This window comes from Echinops telfairi, unplaced genomic scaffold, assembly GCF_000313985.2.
Source record: "Echinops telfairi isolate 266 unplaced genomic scaffold, ASM31398v2 ScPeMD7_6;HRSCAF=24_1, whole genome shotgun sequence".
Lineage (NCBI taxonomy): Eukaryota > Metazoa > Chordata > Mammalia > Afrosoricida > Tenrecidae > Echinops > Echinops telfairi.
The window spans coordinates 3,586,994-3,603,609 of record NW_022103903.1 but is presented as its reverse complement, the minus strand read 5'-3'; positions in this window follow the sequence as shown (position 1 = coordinate 3,603,609).

Genomic DNA, 16,616 nt, shown 5'->3' with positions numbered 1-16,616 from the left:
CCTTGAGTAGTTTATATAGTGTGTACTTTTTTGTTATTATTATATAGCTTACCATAGTGAGAGAACATCTTTTGTATGTCTTAGTGTATTGTTAGATCCTTTTCCAAGTTTGAATGAGATTCCAACATTTAATATATTGCACTTTCAATATTTAAAATCTCTCTGGGGATTCCATTCATATTAAGTTTATTGCTGTTTACTTCCTCTGGGCCACCTTCTCATCACAACGGTTTTCTCTGTGTCAACGAGTTCATCGTCATTAAATTCCTCTATCTGCATACATTATTATGTTGTTGTTGTCATTTTGTTCCCTCAAGTCAGTTCCAACTCAGTGCGACTCTATCTAGAGTCTCTTAAATATTGGCGATGTCAACATTCCCACCTTCAGATATTTATTCTATAACACACGTTTGATTTTAATGGTACTTTCACTATTATTACTTAGCATTTATTTACTTCATTCCTTGATTGATTTCCCCTTACAATTATCTACTGTTGTGAAATGACATGAATTTATCACAGTAGACAAGGAATCAACAAAACTACACATGCTTGCTGTCTGTTCATGGAGTGAATAGCAAATATAGAGTAACCATTCATCTACACCCTAGAAAAGAGATGACACAGCTGATCACGATGTACAGCGGTCTTTACAGCATGATTTGTAGGCTAAAGAGCCAGCAGCAATGTTTTTGCATTATGCAGTTACCCACGGGTAAAGTGCATTGCAACATACACTTCAACCACATTGTTTGTTTACTGGCATAAAACTAAAACATGGAAACTAAAGTGCTTACACTTGGGAAGCTTGCAAAACAAGGAAACCCTGTACCCATGTCCAATAAATGCTCTGTAAGAAAATGGGACATAAGAATATAGAGAGGCAAAATTCATACCTGAAAGTTTTTTATTGAAAAATGGTGTTGTCTTTAATTGGCTTTGATACAAGTGTTAAAAAAAATTTAGAGGGTGAAATGAGAAGATAAATGTTTAACATCTTAAGTTTCTGGAAAATTAGATTACTCATAAGGCATTCCCCAGCAAGCTGTGAAAATTGCAATCTGTATCTAAGGAGATTTAGGAACCAGAGAGCTCTAATGTAAATGCCATGCACAAAGGGCTGGAAAGTAAAATGAGGAGATAAAAGTTGCTACATTCAGTCCCTTTCAAGAACTCCTATGTACCTGGTGTGTGGAAGATGACGAATCAAGAAAAGGGTAAACAATAGAGACATAAACCCCAAAGCCACTGCTCTCAAGTAGAATCTTACACCTAAGGACCCTCTTTTATTTCAAGAGAGTAAAACTTTACAAGGACCAGATCATCTCACCTTAACCCAGAGAAGTAGCTTGTGGTTTTGAACAGCCACCCTTATTAAAAATATATATACAGAAAAATTTCAAAGCTATGTATTTACATTTTTTTTCACAAAACATCTTATCACCTTCAAAGTACTATACATTAAGCTTAATATATGTGTCAAATCTATGAATCCATTCTTGGAAACATTTTTCATACTCACCTGTTTGGATGGCTGATAGCACCTCCCACATTTTTTTTCTTCACCTCTTCTACATCATCAAATCGCTATTCTTTCATGTCCCTCTTCATTCACAGAAACAAAAAGAAGTCACAAAGAGTGAGGTCAGGTTACTAAGGCACAAGAGAGGCACTCTGGGAACCGATTACAAGGAACTATATGTGACCTCCTCCCTGGGGGACGGACAACAGAAAAGTGGATGAAGAGATATGTCGGATAGGGCAAGATATGACAAAATAACAATTTATAAACTATCAAGGGCTCATGAGGGAGTGAGGAGTGGGGAGGGAGGGGAAAAATAAGGACCTGGTGCTGGGGGTTTAAGTGGAGAGGAAATATTTTGAGAATATGAGGGCAATGAATGTACAAATGCACTTTACACAATTGATGTGTGTATGGATTGTGATAAGAGTTGTATGAGCCCCTAATAAAATGATTTTTTAAAAAAGAGAGGCACTCAAAAAAAAAAAAAAAAAGAGAGGCACTCTATTCTTTTGCCAAAAACTGGTGCATGGGATGGCTGCGTGACCAACTTTATTGTCGTGGTGGCAAAACCAGTCCCGTCTGCCACAAATCAGGCCTTTTTTTGTCACACACTTTACACAATCTTTTCAGAACTTCTAAATCAAAAGTGGGATTAACAGTCTGGCATGGTGGAATGAACTCCAAATGCACTCTACCTCTCACATCAAAAAATAAACACACACATTGATCATTGGTTTTACTTGATGAGCTTTTGTGGAGAGAGGTGACTATGGTGTCTTCCACTGGCTTGGTGGATGTTTGCTTCAGGGTCGTAAGAATAGCACCGTGTCTTGTCACCAGTAATGACTCTGGGAAAAACTCTGGGTTTCTTGGGAGCTGCTCTCTCAAAGCACAGCATGATTCCACTGGATGTGCTTCTTCCTGATCAGTCAGAACCTGAGGCACAAATTCCACAGCGACCCTCTCATTCCCAAATATTCCATTAAAATGTGCAGAACCCAGCTTCAAAAGCACTAAGAGTCCAAATAACTTCCCCTGAGGTCTGCGGTCAACATGCAAGAAAAAGTGCAAAGATTTTGTTGACATTTTGGTCTGTTTGGGAAGCTGACGTATGTCCAGGATGAAATTTGTCGTCAATCGACATTTCACCTTTTTTGAAATGAGAAAATCACTCATACGCTTGAGTTTTTCCCATAGTGCTGTCCTTGTAAACGGTTCAAAATCACAACAGTTTCTGTGGCATTTTTCCTGGGCAGGAAAAACAATTTCACAGCCACACACTGCGCTCTACATCACATAAATTAAGGTTTGAGCAAAGATGCTTTTATGAAAATATTCATTGCGATCAGAGAGAAACTTCACAGGCTATGCCACTGTGTGCACTAACTTCCCAGTGCTCACCTAGCAGGAAAAATGCGTACCACAAAAGTTCCAGCAGAGCTTTTCTCCTTTTTGGGGGTGGGGGTGGGGGTGGGGTTGCCCCCTCATATAGTTACCAGTCCCACACTCACTACAACTCCCAAAAAGGAACACTGTGTCACAAAGGCAAGTGAGATTTTAGAACAAAATAAGCAAGATAGTCGCAAAAGGAAAGCAACGGTGAGACATGTTGCTCAGAAGTGTACTAAGCTCATTCCTAAGTAAAAAACTACTAGATTTCCATTTTAGGATGTCAGTGGTGATTCCTTATGAGAACCTGTAAATGACATTAACAGATTTTTAGCCACCTCGTATGCATGTGAGAGTTGGAATTTGATTAAGAAAGACCAAAGAATTGGTGTCTCTGTATTACGGGGCTGAATATCGAAAGTCCCATAGACTGCCAAAAGAACAAACACATTTGTCTAAGAAGGAAGAATCGCATGGCTTTCTTTCTCACATTTTGGGCATGTTGTCAGGAGATGCCAGTCCCTAGAAAAGGACGTCATGCGTGGTGAAGAGAAGGCCAACAGAAAGAGGAAGGCCCTCTGAGATGAATTGACAGAACAGCTGCCACACTGGGCCCTGTTTCATTCTGCCGTGCACAGGACTGCGTGTGGGCTGACTTGTGGGTCCCTAGCAACAAGGAAAGAGGAGTTTCTCCAAGAGTTACAAGTTGATAAACAAAAAGTTGATAGTTTAATTCCAACTAGAAGTACCTCCAAAGAAAAACTGTTGATCTTCCTGCTGTCACCCACCCTTCCCACCACAACCCCACACAAAAAAGGTCTTTGAAATCTCCATGGAGCACAAATTTGACACCTCTGAATCCTAATTGGTTTGTGTTTGCTTTGGGGTTTTCCTGTGCCTCTATTTTTGCCTCTGGCTTTGTCTTTGTTTTGCTTTGGGAATGGTTGGTTGGTTTTAAGGAGGAGACTTGGGAAATTTGATTCCCTCAAAAACATTTGCTGGCTATCAAACATAGATTATGCTTTTTATCCCAACAGTTGTGTCATACAGTTCAATAGTTCAATCATATCAAGGAGAATTATACAATCATTACCACATCAATTTTAGAGCACACCCCCCCACCCACCCATGGTGAAATCGCCTTTAACACGAGTTGTGCAATCACAATCCATTCTAGTGCTCCCTTCCCACTCCCCTTCTTTGCCTTCACTATTTACTCCTGAAATCCCCTTTTCCTCCCTATCACCCACTCCACACCCCTGTATCTCTTATTTACCCTCTTATCAGTTATTATCATGATGCATCCACTCCTCCGGTGTTTCACTGCTCAGAAAACAATAAAAAAAAATATTGCACAAAGGTGGTAAGGATAAAATCAAAATGGTATAAAGACAAAAATATAAAAATGCATAAGAAGGAAAAGATCACATCAACATTCAAAACATCAGGGAAGAAATTTCTGTCATGGAACAAGTAAGAAATACTTCCCCCCAGAAGGAACTAAGTTGTGTCTATAGGGGAGTCAAATATCAAAGTCCATCCATCGGATAGTGTCTGGGGCAGTGGTTCTCAGCCTTCCTAATACTCACGTTGTGGTGACCCCCAACCATAAAATTATTTTCATTGCTACTTCATAACTTTAATTTTTCTGCTGTTATGAACCAGGCGACCCCTATGAAAGGGTCATTTGACCCAAAGGGGTTGTGAACCACAGGTTGGGAACTGCTTGTCTGGGTTCTTAAAGACTTGTATTCAAACAAGCAACCATCTAAGCGGAGAATCAACTAAATCCACACGGAAGAAGCACACCAGCTTGTGTGATCTAAAGATGACAATTACAAAATTGGAATATGGTGAAGAAAAAGCATCTGAGCTAAGTTATTAGCACTCTGTTTGCAGAGAGCTATAGGGATGTTTGGAACCCAAACCCAACTGCAGAGCATCCAGTCAGGCTGAGCCACAGACAGATCCACTCTAGCCACAAACAAGAGTCTCCAACAGCCTTACTATCAAGCAGAGAGAACTGTAATTTTGATTATATTGTGCTTTTGAAATGTTTGTTAGAGCTAAAGGAGAGCTTTATAATATACATAGAGGAAAAAACCATAGTCGGATATATATATATTACAAACATTAATTAGTACAGAATACTTGAAAATGTAAATTCAGAAGATGTGGAAAGGGTTACAAGTGAGAGAGCCTATCAAATAAGGCTTGGACATAAGTAAAAACAATTCACCTATAGAAACAAAATAGGAGGTATCAAGTCAGATTTTTAGGTGAAAAGTATCTCATTTAATATGAGTAGATTGTGCAGTCATTGTCCTCAGAATAAAAGGGCAACATCAAGATCAAGTTAAGAACTTGAGAAGAGCTGAACATAGTTTACAATATTCAGTATGGGAGCTAGTAATGCACACATATACTGTATAAGTGCCTATATACATGCAAATACACATATATATTATATTTACATATTCATTGTCAAGTTGTTTTTAACCTCATCTGGTAGGTAAATTCACAATGATTTGACCTGTAAGTATGCTGAATTTTGTGTATTTAAAAACAATTTTAAATTCTTATATATTTGAGGAAAATAGTGATAGATAGATTATAGGTAGATAGATGGATAGATAAATACACACACACGATTATACACACAATGGAATACTACACATCCCTAAAAAAATCAGCGATGAAGACGTGAAACACCTTATGACATGGAGGGATGTGCAAACAAACCATTAAGCTGAGTGAAGTTTGTCAACTAAGCCCACATGGAAGAAGCACACCAAGATCTGTGATCCAAGGATTGCATATTATATAATCCAAATCCAAAGAGGGAATAATATCAGATCTTAAGTTGTGAGACTCGGGTGTGCAGGAGATGATGGAAGACCTAAATACACTTGCAGAGCCTACACAGCGAATGAGCCTCTGCTGATTGCCCTCTAACCATAATTGAGGGATTGGAATAAGCTGGTGATCAGATAGAGCGTATTGTAAAGACGACTATGCAGATTCAAATGATCAATCTGGTTGGAATGGTTACAACCTTATCAACTAGTCTCCTTTTTGATACACTGTGCTTGATCTTGTTTTTAGTATTTTCTGTATGGTGGTGTTTTTTTTCATATTGGGATTTATTTCTGTTGCGTGATTTTTGTTTTTTCACTGTTGGTAGCTTTCTTGACTCTCTGTTATGTCTTTTTCTATGGTTTATAGTATATGAAACCCAGGTCTAAAGGGATAATAACTAGAATAAGTGTTCCTAGGAGGTATAGCAGGGAAGGTAGGAGGCTAATGGGGAGGTGATATCAAAGAATATTAGAAAGAATAAAGCGTTTTGAAGCTGATTGTGGTAGCAATTGTTCAACCCTGTTGGATATGATTGAACTCTGAAATAGTATGATGTCTAGATTAGGTCCTAAAAAAATGGCTTGAAAGAAAGAAAGACAGCAAAGGTCTAGGTTCCTCTAGTTACTGAAAAATAACAATGTCGATAGTGAAATAATAATAATAAATAGAAATGGTGTCCAGGTAAGAATAGTAAAACAGTGTTGAAAGAATTGAGAACACATAGAGAGAGACAGTAGGAGAAGGTGGTGGCAAAAAGTCAAATTTATTGACGGCAAAGCAATTCTTCCTTGAAAAGATATAAAATAATTTAACTTTATATGTGTTCAGCGAATGTTCACCCACATCAAATACTTGATCATGAATTTCAAGTACATACTTTTATTCATACCATTCTAGGGTGCTTTTTCTGCCCTGCAAACATTTATCTCTTTTTCAGAGAATATGTCAGATTTTTGATGTATGTGATGAAAGAAACAAATTACAAGTATTTTTCCTTCTACATCCTTGTTTTCATCTGGGTGTGTGGTGGCTGATAAACAATGAACTGAGGATGAATCGTGTATATGTATATAATGGGTTTGTTATGTATGTACACATCAATCCTATAAAATATTCCATATTCACTTAAAAAGTGAAACCTAGCTTGGATTAAAAATTGAGCGAAAGAACATAAATATATATTAGTTATTTTACAGATAGGGTCATGGTTCTAAACTGAAGACCAACAAAATGATTTTAACTATTTGATCATCCAAATTAAATATTGAAGACCAATAACTAGATCACTGAATACTCAGGAGAGTATCATAATTGACAAAATAAGGTTGTATAATTGATGAAATGTTTCCATTAGAAAAGATAAATTTTGCCTAAATATATGGTTTATTGCCTAGATATGTTTTCTACCCTAATTTTAAGACCCTCACGCGATCAAGTTCACTGACTTCACATTTCGGAGGTCATGATCGTCTAGTTTGGGTACGCAGATTCAAACACTGTCAGATGTGGCGTGTTGCAGTGGGAGAAGCAAGACTGTTCCGTGGAAGCCTTTCTGTGCCGAAGACAAGGGGAGAATTGGGAGTACGGCCGGGCTGTGACTGCAGCAGCGCCAGGAGGGTTCTCATCCAGCCTCCAGCCCGTGCATGGTTGTGGAACATCCCTTCCTCTGAGTGTAAAACTTTAGTTTCTGAATTTTCGACAATGCAAGTTTGAAGCATAGGAATAATTTCATTCCTTTTGAAACTAAATCACTTTCACACTTATTCTTCATAAAAATGTTTTGGGGGGTATGAATAGAATGAGAATTTTATATATTTGGACTGTTTTACAGTAAGGAAAAGGAAAATAGAATTAACTGCAATGAAATGGTGTATTCTGCATCTCTCTTTAAATAACTCATTTTTTATTTCTTTTATTGAAGTTTTTCCTCACGATTGCCCTTCAGATGGTTCTGAGTATTTTTCTGCCAGAGGGCTGAGTAGACTAGCATATGGCATTTGTAGGTTACGAAGTACAAGTTGAATTGACTCTTACATAGTTTGAGGCTGAGGTCACAGGAGTGTCTTTTAATGGGGAGTTAAAAATTAAATATTCAGACCTTGCATTTTATAAGTTAACATCCACCTGTAATCAGAGTCCATTTGTGCCTTGGCCTTGAACATTTTCATGATGGCTTTATTACCAGCTTATTTTAGCAGACACGTGTATTCTAGAAGAAACAAGGTTTTCAGCAAATTCTGAAATGGAAATGAATTGAGCAGCATTATTTTAAAAAAAAAAGTGGGATCACATATCACACTAAGTAATCAGCATGCGATGAACTCCCTTGAAATTGTCAAGGCAACCAGTAAAGAAATGTCTTATATTCCCAATGGTGTCCGCAGAATGCAGTAAGCAGCACATGTAACACCAGTTTTATTCCTGGCCATTGCAGAAATACTCCGAATTCTATGATATGGAGCTTACCCTCAAATAGCCGAAAATCTATTAGGAGAGAGAAAAGCAAGCGAATGTACACCATTCAGAGAAAGTAGAAATTCTGGCAGGCTGGGATAGTTTTAACCTCGAATGTCACTGTGTGTCCACAAAGCAGAGAAGAACCAGGCTTCGCTGATTAGAAAAGGAAGCTCAATCGAGGGTAACTGAAATCGGGTCCGAAAGGACAGAAATCTGAGTGTAAAACTGGTGTGCCAAAGGACAGGAAGAACATCAGCTAGTAGAGAGTGCACCATGGTGTGGCATGTTGGGAAATGGGAGTTAAGAGATAGATTTATGAAGGACGTAATAGAACCTAGTGGTTATACATTGGGCTGCAATCAGCATGGTCAACAGTTCAAAACCGGCCAGAAAAACTGGCAGAAAACCTTGGCAGAAAAACTGGGCTATATCTTCCAGTAAACAGTCTCAGAAATCCATAGGGACTGAATGTTGACTGACTGGCTGTGAGTAGTAATGAACTTGGTGAAGAAAAATACGACATGTTTTCTCGGGCAGTAGAATTATATAATGACATTTCTCTGCCGTGATGAATCTGATTGGTGTATTAAAATGACCGAAAAGGGAAAGAGGTTGAAGGAAATAGTAAATGTAGCTGAGGAAAAGGAAATGGGGAGGAAGTGCATGCACTTGGAAGGAGAACACAATGAGCATTACGACTTAGCTGAAGAAAAGAGCAGGGAAAACACAGCAATAAGCCAACCTTACAAATGACCGTATATCGCTAATGAGTCATAAAATGCTCCGTGTGTTTACTTAGTTCTGCCACCTTGACTGCTCAATGAATGTATTCATTAGAAGGTGATGTATCAATGTCAAAACCAGTATGTAGAAGGCCAGCCAATACTAGGAAACAGGCCTCGCCTGACACGCTCAGACAATGAAACGCACACCCATGACACTTTACAGGATGCCCTTCATGCCTGCTAACCAGAAATCAAATACTTTTTATTATGATATGGAACATTTCTCAGCTCTTACTCCTCCCACCCTTCTACGGAACGCCCTTCTTCTTTGAGTTGCATACCACACTCGTCACTGTCATTCTCCAGTCTTCTGTAATCCCCCGGACAGATAGTGCAGCACTGATATCACAGTCACTGTTATTGCTCTAACCCAAGAACTGACATTCAAGATGTGGTATTCATTTGCGATGGCTTCAGTGGTGGACAGAATGATAATACAGCAATATTGTTCATTCTCAATATCCCTGAAAACGACATCACCCCAGTAATATTTCTCTCCGTTTAGGCTACTACTACTGCCTCTCTGAAATCTTTAAATACACTATGCCATTGTATGGCCACAATTGATCATTCTTAGAATGTCTCTCACAGCTACACTATTCTGGAGCCAATAATTTATCCCTCTCAGTTGCTTTTGTCTTCTCCAGAAACACTTCTTAAGGTACTTATACGATCAACTCCCTCACAAACCTCCCATGACAGCAGCAAATAGACGATCCTAAATTGATACCATAATCTACCATCTCCCTTACCTATTTATAGTGTATTATGAGAGTGCCCATAACCTTTAACTTCAGTGGATTCCTCATATCCAGGAATATATCAACAGAATAAAGGAATGATGAATATTCTCCACTCCTAATATATCTTCCCTTTGATTATAAAACCAGCAAACTGGTCAGCTTAAAACCAGACTGTATGTACACATTTTTGTGTAAATGTGCAAGTGTTTGCTTTTGAGGGGAAAAAAGGAAATTGGGAAAGAGGAATCAACTTGCTTATCTTATTATGAATTAAACGTCTACTTGCCCTCCAATTTCCATGAACACTTTTAATTCTCCAGTTGCTTCCCCGGTGCACCTCTAGCCCTATGAAGTATTGCGTGATTTTTTCTTTTTTTTTTTTTTTTACATTTTATTAGGGGCTCATACAACTGTTATCCCAATCCATACACACATCAATTGTGTAAAGCGTATTTGTACATCATTTCTCAAAACATTTTCTCTCCATTTAAACCCCCGACATTAGGTCCTCATTTTTCCCCTCCCTCCCCGCTCCCCCCTCCCACATGAGCCCTTGATAGTTTATAAATTGGTATTTTGTCATATCTTGCCCTGTCCAACGTCTCCCTTCATCCACTTTTTGGTTGTCTGTCCCCCAGGGAGGAGGTCACACACAGTTCCATGTAATCGGTTCCCTCTTTCCTACCCATTCTCCCTTTACCCTCCCTGTATTTTTTCATAAAACATAATAGTGCCTTGATCTTTGCCAGAAAATGCACTGCAATGTAATAATTGTAAAGGGATTTAGTAATCTCGAGACTTTGCTCTGCTGCTCACCTAAACATAAAAAAGTAAAAAATATTAGGATAAGAGTATTATCATAGGTTCGTATATTTGCATGTAACATGTGCTTACACCTGTTATGGATGAAGTCATGTGCCCTAAAGTTGTATGCTATAAATCTCAGAACCTCTATGCCTGTGGTTATACTCTCATTTTGGTAATGAATTTTCTCTTCGTTCTTGAGGCAAGATTAGGGTAAAGTGTGTCTTGAGCTACTCTCTCATGAAAATGGAATAGAGCCGAATAGCCAAGAAAAGAAGGGTAAAGGGAGATACCAAGCCCCCCCAAACTGTCCAGAAGCCAAAGATCAGAAGAGATGAAGTCCTTCTTTCAGAGGTTCACTTAGACCCAGAACCCTGAATTTGGACTTGCAGCTGCCTAAACTGTTGTTGTTGTCGTTGTTAGGAGCCATTGAGTCAGTTCCACCCCATGGAGGCCTTATGCACAGCAGAACAAAGCACTGCTTGCACCTGTGCCACCCTCCCAAATTTCCCAATGCTTAAACCTGTTACTGCAGCCTGGTATCAATACATCTCCTTAAAAGCCCTCCTCTTTTTCTCTGCTCCTCTATTTTACCAAGCATGATGTCCTCTCCAGGGGCTGGTCTCTCCTGACAACTTGCCCAAAGTCTGTAGAACTAAGTCTTCCCATCCTTGCCTCCAAGGAGCACTCTGGTCGTCCTTCTTCCAAGACAGGGCAGTTTGTCTTTCTAGGAGTCCATGGTGTTTTCAGTACTCTTATCCAGCACCCAATTCAAATGCATCGATTCGTCTTTGGCTTTCTTTATTCAACGTCCATCTTTCACGTGGATGAGGCAATTGAAAATACCATGGAGTGGGCCAGGTACGCCTCAGTCCTAAACCATAGGAACATTGTTAAAGGCAGCCATTTCTGTTATACCAGCGCCAAATAACTGAGAAAATAAATGGTGCTGCAAAGTGGAGATGTGCTCTAACAAATGCCTACAATGGACACAGGATTTGGGATTGGGCAATGGGTGGAAGCTGGAAGAGAAAACATACCCAAAACACACCCTGACAACCACAACAATGTCAAAGACAGAAAAACCTCGACCCCAAAGCGATCAGAAGATAACAGAAACTAAAATAAATTAAATTAAAAATGGGTCAAAAGGAGAAGAGATGATAATATGTTAAAGTTTAACCTGACTCTATTTGTGATAACCCACTTTCCAGTGCACTCCAGGCGTGATTAGCAAGATCATAGTGGGCAGATTCTTCCCTTGAGCATCCGCATCCCTAATGGTAAGTATTTTCTCCCAGATTTACCCCTCCTTGGTTTTCCCACCAACAGAAGTGAAGTCATTGCAAAAGCAGCTATATTTCCACTGTTCTCATCGTGAATTCCCATTGAAACTCACTAATCACCGTTGCACAAGTGCCTATGGAGTTGGGGTTACGGTGGGATAAAGCTACGTGGCAGGAGATGTGTTGTACCTCTCTGCTCTAAATGGAAATGAGCCTAGGTGAGGAGGCCTCCTCTGAATCTTTTGTCAGATGTACGCATTCATCTAGGGCCTTTATTGTGAAGAAATTATCCATTGATCCATGTTTTCTTGAGTGTTTTTTTTTTAATCAGGAATGGGTATTGTATATTGTCAAATGCCTTTTCTGAGTTAACTGATATGAACATATACTTCTTTTTTTTTTTTAATTTGGTCTGTGTGATGGATTACATTGATTATTTTTCTAATGCTGAAGCATCTTTGTTTACCTGGTATGCATCCTACTTGATCATTATGTTATATATATAATTGTATTCTATTGGTCAGGGTTTTGTTGAGAAGGTTTGCATCTATGTTTATAAAGGACATTATTGGTCTGTACTTCTCTACTCTCGTGATGTCTTTGCCTGATTTTTGTATCTGGTTTATGGCTCCCTTCATAAAAGGATTATGGGAGTCTGTTGTCATTTTCTATATTCTGGAATAGTCTGTGTAGAATTAGTGACAACTCTTCTCTGAATACTTGGTTTAATTCCCCTGTGAAGCCATCTGGTTGTGGGCTTTTCTTGGTTGAAAGTTTGTTAATGGCCTTTTTATTTTCTCCTTTTGTTATAGTTCTGTTGTGGTTTTCTAATCAGTCTTTATTAATTTGGGTATGTGGTGTGTTTCTAGAAATGTGTCCATTTCGTTCTAAGTTTCAAATTCATATGCATACAGTTTTTCCTGCTTCTTAGGTATTGTGCAGTCAATTCCAACACATAGTGCCTGTATGTACAAAGGATGAAACACTGCCCCATCTGGCACCATTCTCCATATTGTTCTTATGTTTAAGCCCATTGTTGCAGCCACTGTTTCAATCCATCAATCAAAGATTTTCCTCCTTTTTTTACTGCCCCTCTACTTTAGTATGCATCATATCCATCCCCAGGGATCGGTTCTCCTGACATGTCCAAAGTATGTGAGATGAAGTCTTACCATTCTTGCCTCTAAGGAGCATTCTGTCTATACTTCTCTCAAGACAGGTATGTTTATTCTTTTTACGGTCCATGGTACTTTCAATATTCTTCACCAGCACTATAATTCACATGCATCAATTCTTCCGTCTTCTTTATGCAGTGTCCAAATTCACATGCATACGAAGCTATGGAAAGCATCCTGACTTGGGTCAAGCCCACCTCAGTCCTTAAAGTAGCGTTCTTATTTTCAACAGTTTAAAGAGGTCTTGTGCAGCAGACTTAGCCAATGTAATGCATTGTTTGATCTCTTAGCTGCTGCGTATGTGAGCGTTGATTGTGGATCCAAGCAAAATAAAATCCTTGACAACGTCAATCTTTTCTCTGCTTATCATGATTTTATCTACTGGTCCATTTGTGAGGATTTTGGTCTACCTTACAATGTTGTAATCCATACTGAAGGCTACTATGTTAGTCTTCATCAGCCAGTACTTCCGGTCCTCCACACTTTCAGCAAGCCAAGTTTGTGTCATCTGCATTTTGCAGGTTGCTGATAAGCCTTCCTCCAATTCTGATGCTTCATCCTTCAGATAATACAATTTCTCGAATTTTTTTTTTCAGTATACTGCTTCAATAAGGCTGATGAGAGGATCTAATACTGATGCATACCTTTCCTGACCTTAAACTATCCAGTTTGATTTGGAAATGTTGATGGCAACATACTGAGGGTGCTTAATACTACCAAAAGATGGATTGTTATAAGACTTTTAAGAGCTCACCAGTAAAATGATTAATTAAAAAAGTGAAATAAATTATAAAACAAAAAAATGAAATAGAACATGATCGAATCAATATTCTAGGGGTTAGTGAACTGAAATAGACAGGTATGGGCCATTTTGAATCAGAAAATTATATGGTGTACTATGCTGGAAGACCTAGGAGCTGTGGGATGACATCACAAACATCATTTGTGAAAAAGCAAAAGGCCGTTATATACCAGAAAGAGAGAAAAGATCAAAGTGTATATCAGAAGAGACTTCAAAACTTACTCTTATTAATAGATTAGTTAAAGCACATGGAAGAAAGTATAACACAAAAGAGCTGAGCAGAAAAGTTCAATGGGTTGCTTGAGAAGACAAAGTACAATATGATCATGAAATATGCCATGACCTACAATTAGAAAACCAGAAAGCAAGAGCACGCTCAGTATCACTTAAACTGAAATAACTCGGGAAGAAATTCAAGCCTTTGGTGTCCGTAGTTAAAGATTGTATGGGTAAAATATGAATGATGCAGGAAGCATCCAAAGAAGATGGAAAGAATACAGAGTCACTGAATCAAAAAGAACTAGTGGACATTCAACCATTTCAATAGGTAACATATGAGCAAAAATCAAGGGTAATGACAGATGTTCAAGTTGCACTGAAAACATTAGCCCCAAACCAGCCTTCAGGAACTGACAGAATATCAACTGAAATGTTTCCACAAACTCATACAGCACGGGAAGCACTCACTCATCTTTGCCGGGGAATTTGGAAGACAAGTAGCTGGTGCACTGACTGGAAGCTAGCTGTATTGGTACCCATTCCAAAGAAAGGTGACCTCATCGAATGCAAAAATTATATCATTAATATCACATACAAGTAAAATTTTACTGAAGATCATTTAACGAGGTTTGCAACCGCACATTGACAAAGAGCTGCCGGAGATTCAGAAGAGGACATTGAACAAGGGATGTCCTTGCTGATGTCAGATGGATTGTGGCTGAAAGCAGAAAATATCAGAAAGTTGATTAATGGTGTTTCATTGAATATGTAGAGGCAATCGACCACGCAGACTATAATAGACTATGGATAGCTTTGAGAGCAAGTGTTCTGGGAATTTCAGAGCACTTGGCTGCGCTCATGCAGAACTTGTACTTGCATGTCTTACCCTGTCGTCTCCCTTCACCCACATTTCTATTACTTCTCCCCCGCCTACTGTTCTTGTGATGGGTTCCCTCTCCCCCCTACTATCCCCACCCCCTACCCTTATAATACCACTACTCCCACTACCGTTCCTGAGGGTTTATTTGTCCTGAATTCCATGTGTCTAGGGCCCTTATCTGTACCGATGTGCGTACTCCAGTAGCCAGATCTGCAAGGGAACTGAGTCATAACAGTGTCGGGGACAAGCATTCAGGAACTAGAGGAATGATGTGAGTTTTGTAAGTGCTGTACTGCACCCTGGTTAAATCATACCTTCCTTGTAACCCCTCTGTGGGAGGATGTCCAATCGTCTATAGATGGGCTTTGGGTCTTCAACCCCGCCTCTTTCACATTGAATTAATAGTTTGTTTTGGATCTTTTGAAACCCGATACCTGATCCCGTCGACACCTCATGATTACACAGGCTGGTGTGCTTCTTCCATGTGGACTTATTTGCTTCCCTGCTGGAATGCTGCTTGTTTAACTTCAATCCTTTAAGACTCCACACACTATATCTTTGTTCTCCACCACATTTGCTCATGCACCCATTTTGTCTTCAGTGATTGGGTCGAGAAGGTGAGTATCACAGAGGGCTAGCTTATTGGAACAAAGTGTTCTTGTGTTAAGGGAGGCCTTGAGTAGAGGCCCAATGTCTGTCTGCCATCTTAATACTAAACATATAAATATATGTACATTGGCCTCTATCCCTTTCATTGTAAGTTAATATTTTCACATATTTACATACCTAGAGCTATACCTCTATAAATAGCTTTTGCCTCCTGCTTCTGTCCTCTATTTTCTTTCATGTTCCACCTATCCCAGCATCATGCTCACCCTCCTTTCGGCTCTCAGTAATTTCAATTTCATTTTTGACAACTTGCAATTTTATTAGTTCCATACCTAGTACCTTTCCCATGCTGACTATTAAATGATGTGTATAACTATTTCTTCTCATTTTAAGTAGTGTGCCTTCAGCAAATGAAAGTCCTGAAGCCTTGACTCCCACAAGCTTCACTCCATCTATGTCATCATGGTAGATGGTGCTTTGAGAAGGCAACTCTTCCTCGGTCATCTTTTGAGTGCCAACCTGGGGGCTCATCTCCTGACACTTTCTAACAAGGTTTTACTTCTGTTCATGAGGTTTTCAAGATCTGACAATGTTTTGATGCTATTCATAAAATTTTCAATGGCTAATTCCTCAGAAGTAAATAGCCTATTCCTTCTTGGTAGTTTATTCCTAGGCCAGAAGCTCTGAGGAGGCCTATTAACTTTGGGTGCATCTACGTAATTAACTTTACAATGCTCTCTGTCTGATAACAAGGCCATTCACATCCTTCTGCTATGATCAGAGGGGATTCACCAAAGGCTTACGCCAAATGAGGATCTTGCAAGTGGATTTGGACCTTGCAGTGCCATCCATAGCATTATGCAAACTGATTATTTACAGTTTAAGCTCTGATACGATTTCCTCCTTTGGATTTGGATTTTATTAGTTACAATCCTTGGATCACACAGGCTGGTGTATTTCTTTCATGTGGACATCTTTGATGACTCACTTAAATGGCTGTTTGAAGAAAAGCCTTTAAGACTATGACTCCAGGTGCGATTCTTTCTGTTGGTTGAGCACTATCTGGTTTCTTCGCCAGACTTT